Here is a 6,527-nt window from a genome sequence, read left to right on the forward strand (position 1 = left end):
GTAGGCTCTACAAAAGCCCAAAACTTCCGGTCGACTCCTCAAATGGTTGGTGGAGTTAAGCCAGTTTGACATAAAGTACGTGCCAAGAACTGCGATCAAGGGCCAAGCGCTCGCCGATTTCTTGGCTGAGTTCTCTCATAGGCCAACTCCCGCCGCACCTGGAGAAGTCGAGGTTGTAGAATGGAAGCTTTACGTGGATGGAGCGCCGAGTGAAAACGGGTCGGGAGCCGGCGTCCTGTTAATCAGCCCTGAAGGCCACAAAATTACCTCGGCAGTCCGATTTAAATTCAAGGCATCAAACAACGAGGCGGAATATGAAGCACTAACTGCCGGACTGCGGTTAGCCAGGCACTTAAAGATTGAAAGACTCAGCATCTTCAGTGATTCTCAATTGGTTGTCGCACAAGTAAAGGAAGAATACCAAGCGCACGGTGAGAATACAAGTGCCGACGCTCTGGCGAAGCTAGCATCTTCTAAAGAATCTGACACACTAAGGGTCGTCCCCATCGAGGAATTAGAGCGACCAACTATAGAAGAAAAGGTAGAGGCATTAATTGTCCGAGTAGGTGAAAGTTGGATGACCCCCCTCATCCAATACCTAATGGATACACAATTGCCAAATGATAAGGACGAAGCCAGACGGGTCAGGTATAGAGCTGCTAGGTACTTATTGTATGACAGCTTGCTCTACCGACGAGGCTACTCAACCCCTCTACAGCGGTGCTTGGATGAAACCGAGGCACAAAAGGTCCTCCACGAAATCCATGAAGGGATCTGCGGTAACCATTCTAGGGGGCAGTTTTTGGCTCTAAAGGTCTTGCGGCAAGGATACTACTGGCTCACGCTCAAAAAGTACGCTTTTTAGTACGCCTGACGTTGCGATAAATGCCAAAGGTATGCCACGATTCCTAGAGCGCCCCCAGAACATTTGACGTCCATTCTTAGTCCTTAGCCCTTCACCAAATGGGGGGTTGACCTGATCGGGCCATTACATCTTGCACCTGGAGGATTTAAGTTTGCAATCGTTGCGGTAGACTACTACACGAAATGGGCAGAGGCAAAGGCCCTAACTACAACCATAGAAGCAGCCGGCACCAAATTCATGTGGAATCACATCGTATGCAGGTTCGGGGTTCCCCACTCGATAGTATCTGACAACGGAAAGCAGTTTGACAATGCCTCAACGTGCAGGTTCTGCGATGACTTTGGCATCCGGAAATATTTTTCGACGCCGATCCATCCACAATCCAATGGACAAGTCGAGGCGGTCAACAAGATATTAAAATATACCCTCAAGAAAAAACTCAACGATCTGAAAGGGAAATGGGCCGAGGAACTTCCCAAGGTCTTGTGGGCATACAGAACGACGAGCCGAACTACTACGAGTGAAACGCCATTCTCCATGGCATATGGCGTCGAAGCGGTGCTCCCCATAGAAATCAAAATGCCGACTCTAAGAATCGTCGTCCATAACGACGATGACAACGCAGAAGGCATGAACGGAGAACTTGACTTATTGGAAGAAAAAAGGCTCGACTCCCAACTACGTCTCGCCACCTATCAGCAAAGAACGACGCGATACTACAACAAGAAAGTTCGACAGAGGAGGTTCGTCCCAGGGGACCTAGTACTAAAAAGGGTAACGCAAAGCACGAAACCCAAAAATACTGGTCCACTAGGCCCAACTTGGGAAGGGCCCTACCGCGTAAGAAAAATGCTACGTCCCGGCACCTATGTTTTGGAGAGCCTCGACGGCAAAAAGATCCAACACCCGTGGAATGCAGAACAACTAAGGCTGTACTACCAATAATGTATGAAATTCTCGCATATCTTAATTGTACATTCTTTACAAATTGAATAAATTGATATGTTTGCAGAAGGAAAAGAATTCACCCCTTAATAACATGTCTGCCTAAAAAAAAAATCCACGGGTTAAATAAAAGACTTAGCGAAATTCCAAGGAATTTCCTAAGACGACGACCCCAAGGGGCACAATCGACGTCGGATCCTCCAAGGAGGAAAGACAAAGACTTAGCGAAATTCCAAGGAATTTCCTAAGACGACGACCCCAAGGGGCACAATCGACGTCAGATCCTCCAATGAGGAAAGACAAAGACTTAGCGAAATTCCAAGGAATTTCTTAAGACGACGACCCCAAGGGGCACAATCGACGTCGGATCCTCCAAGGAGGAAAGACAAAGACTTAGCGAAATTCCAAGGAATTTCCTAAGACGACGACCCCAAGGGGCACAATCGACGTCAGATCCTCCAAGGAGGAAAGACAAAGACTTAGCGAAATTCCAAGGAATTTCCTAAGACGACGACCCAAGGGGTACGCTCGACGACAGATCTTCCAGAAAAGAAAGGCGAAGACTTAATGAGAAAGCAGCAAATTACGAATCGAGGTATAAATTAAAATTGTTGTCCTTTGAATATATATATATATATAAGGAGCAGATAAAGTAAAAGATGTCCGGATCAACAATAAAATTACAAAACAAAAGGAGGCAGGTAAAAATCCTTCAGGCCTCGCCAGCAGCCACCGAGTCTTCATCGTCACCAGGCGGAGAAATATTGTTGTCACCCGCAGGGGGGGAGAGTTATAAGGAAAGCTCAAATTCCACTCAGGACGCTCCTTCTTGATCAGGTCGACAATCTGTTGACCCACAGATTGGAAGTCCCTGGTGCGGATGTCGGTAAGCTCCTAGGAGGCCTTGAACTCCTCAATAACCTCGGCGCACCTGGCGTCAAAAGCAAATGCGGCTTCCGCCTTAGCTTCCCTCTTCCCCTCAGTAAAACGCCTCTCTGCTTCCCCAGCTGCTTCAGATAGCTTTTTGTCAGAAAGGTCTACCCGCTCCTTGAGACTTGCGACTTCATTTTTCAACTTTCGTAGTTCATCTTCCAGCCTTGCCAGCTTGGCCAAGGCCAAGTCCCTCTTCTCAATAGCATCATCTAGTTTCTTTTTGGCATCGGAAACAAGGGACTGAAGCCTGGCCTCCAGGTCGTCCATCTTATTTTTACGCTCCTCGACCTTGACGAGGTCAAGGAGGTTGAGAATGGAAAGAACCAGGCTCTGAAAAGTTGAAGGTCAGAAAAACGGAAATATAGAACGGCGAGTTAAAAAAAAAAAGGGGGAGTCTTACATGAATCTTGAAGGAAATCTATTTTCGCTAACGGTCGACCAAAGAAGAGTGGGCGGCAGTAACCCAATATGGCTCAAGGAAGGACTCATAAAGAGCCTGAAAGATGAGGGAGAAGCGAGGGGGAAGTTTCAGCATCACCCCAATCTCGGCATCAGATATATTCGAGACTTGGAACTTGGGGTCCATAATTTTAGCCCCTGGAATAAGCACGCGCTCTCTCAGCGCTAGCGGAATGTTGACATCATGAATGGGGATCGTCGGCGTCCACGTTTCTGTCACCGGCGTCTTTTCCCTGCGACTCTTTTTTTGCACAAGTTCCGTCTCCGCCTCCGACCCCGAAGGACCCTTGGTCTTCATGCTCTTTGGGACACGGGAAGAAGAAGCTTTTTCTTTTCCCTTTGGCGGGGGCTGTTGGTCTGATGGCGGCTGCTGGTTCAGCCCGGACTACTGGTTACCAGGACGTTGGATCCTCAAAGACGCCATTTCCGCAGGAAAACGATGAGGTTAAGATACAAACAATATTAGAAGAGCCCAAGTCACAATAAAGAGAGGTGTTGAAAGCAAAGAATACCTTCGTCATTTAGGTGAAAGTATTGACAGACGGCGTCTAAATCAGCGGGCTCTGGGAGATCAAGGATCAAACCAGCGTCGCGAAGGTTTTTCTGAGTCAGGAGCGTGTCGATATGGCGAACGTCTGACGGGAAAGAAAAAGCCTGTTCAATCCTCGCCAAGTTGTTCTCAGAAAACTTCGGCCGGTCCTGACGTACTATAATGCGAATGGAATGTCAGAAGAAGGACAGAAGAAATCAAAGTCAGATAACCGAAAGCCAAGAAACTTACCCATGTTACCAAACGCCGCCTGCACCTGCCTTCGACGGGGCAGGCGGTTGTTGGGATGAAAGTTGAAGGGCCCCTGAATCATGAAGTACATGGACTTCCACCCATGTGACGATGAGGGGGTGCCCAGTATAAGCTTCCCAAATCTGGGTTGGGACCTCCCGTGACCACTCAAGAAATACCACCCCTTACACTTGGCGACGTGGCATAACTTATACATGAATCGAAACTCGTCTACAGGGAGGTCCATGTCGAATCGCTGATGCCATAAAATCCAGGCATCAGCAAAGCAGTACCAGAAGTTTGGCGCCAGCTGAGCGGGGGAAATGCCGTAAAAATGGCAGTACTCTTTTACAAAGGGATGCACTGGAAGGGTTATCCCCACGGTAACGGCTCTAGTATAGACCGGAAGATATCTGATCGGCGACATACTGGTTCTAAAATGCACATCCGGAAGAAGGTATTCAAACCACCTCCCGTCAATGCACCCTTCCTTCACAGCCCGGATAATGTCTTTGTTCCGGACCCTCGACGCCACAACGTCAGCTGTGAAGAAAGGCCTATCCGGTTCACCACTAGTGGCAGCCAGAGGGGCATCTACCGCCGAAGCAGCCACCCCGCTTACACTGCCCCCCGTGAAGGGGATTCGTTCTATAGCTTCATCCAAGACTCGCTCAAAACTATCAAATTCACTACCGGAGCTGTCAACTGGTGCGTATCTGGCTTCGTATCCAGCCTCAATGTATTCTACGTCTCTCAGTACGGAATCGACGCTAGAAGATGATGAAGAGCATGATATCTCCACCATAGAAGGGGGGTCTGGGCGGACGACCGGAGAATCCTCTCGACTGAGGGAACTTTAGGCCATTGTTCTAGTGATTAAACAGACAAAAAGCTAAGTTAAAACCCTGACGTCGAGAGGATGAAAGGACGGCTATTCTAAGCTACGACAACTCAAACGCCACGACTTGACGCCGACCATTCATACAAGAATGGTAACGGTGAGTGCTCATTGGATTCCAGGCTCAGAACCCAAAAGCTGGAAGCACACAGACAGCAAGGGGACGATATCCAAAGCAAAAACATGAAACGAAGTAAGTCTCCCTAGTTTTTATGTCCCACACATTCTTTAGCTATATATACAGAGTTCAAACAGAAAGATAGAAGGAGCCTATGTATAAAAGTAGCAGACAGAGGGCAAAAGGCTTACCGGAGAAGAAGGACTCCCGGGAAAGTCTGGAAGGAAGAGCGGCTGCGCGGTAGGGCAGAAAGCACGGTCCGGAGGTTGGAGAGGAAGGAGTCCATTAGAGAAGGCGGCGGTCCAACAGATGTGGAAGAAAAACTTGGAGTTTTGAAAAAATGGCTCTTGAGTTCGTAGAGGGTATTTAAAGGGACGAGCATCCTCGACCCTGACTGTCAGATGAAAATCTTAAAGATCCGATGGCCAGGGAAACCTACCCAGATCTAACGGTGATGAGGTAGGGCGGGAAGCAGAGTGGTCGCGATCCAAAGGCCCATATTCATTCTTTTGAAATAAAGACCGTACGTTATCATGAGAAATGAATCGACGTGACGGTTACGTTCCCTGAAAGATATCCGAAGGTCCCAGGCCATCATTGCAAATGGAGGCTCGGGACCGATTTCCCACACCCAAAGCACGGAAGGGCAACCGAACCTAAGTCCGAGGCCACCCAAAAGGCGCCCTCGACCTGGGGGGTAGCTGTTGTGTGGGAAAATGTGGCGGACGCATGGGCAAAGTATACCGCGACACATGGCCTTGATTAATCCCCATCAAGCAAGGAACCCTCGATGCTTGCAGACTCCTCATACCCCGCTGCGAAGGCCCAAGGATGAAGTCCAAGTTAGGGCGACGATCCTTTGTGGCGTCGACAAATTACGCCGTCGACGCTAAGGGATGAAGATCTCTCGACCGCAGAAAGGGCTATCGAAGAAGGCAGTTGGGCTAAAAAGTGCTAACGACGAAAGGAACGTCCTTTAGAGGACATAACGGGTTACGTACAGAAGTGGAGGTGGTCTGCAAGCATTAATTGCGAGCTGTCAGACCTGTAACGCCCTCTAGAATTAAACATGTTTAATTATGTTAATTGTGTATATTAGTGTGCCTAAAATTGATTTTTTTTTATTAATCTTGTGATTAAAGATTAAGTTTTCGAGTTATTTTAAGAAGTTATAAATTACTTTCAGTTTTTCAATTTTCACCTCAAAAGTTTTAAAAAAATACACTTAATTTTAATGTATTTTTATTTATTTATTTTTCCTATTTCTTTTTTTTCTTTCTTTTCCTTTTTTTTTCTTTCTTTCTTTTTCTTTTTCCCCTTTCTTTTTCCTCCCGTGGCTGCCCAGACACAGCCCCCCCTCTCTCTTTCTTTTTCTTTTTCTTCTTCCTTCTTTGGTTCCTCTCACACCGCCCATCTCCCTCTCTATTTTCTTCCACCGTCGGCCACCTTCTTCTCCGGGCTTCCTCCCGCCGGCCTTCTCTCTCTCTCCCTTGCTCTCTCTCTCCGGGTTTCTCTCTCCCTCTCTCTC

Source organism: Morus notabilis, unplaced genomic scaffold (assembly GCF_000414095.1).
Source record: "Morus notabilis unplaced genomic scaffold, ASM41409v2 Scaffold1466, whole genome shotgun sequence".
Taxonomy (NCBI): Eukaryota; Viridiplantae; Streptophyta; class Magnoliopsida; order Rosales; family Moraceae; genus Morus; species Morus notabilis.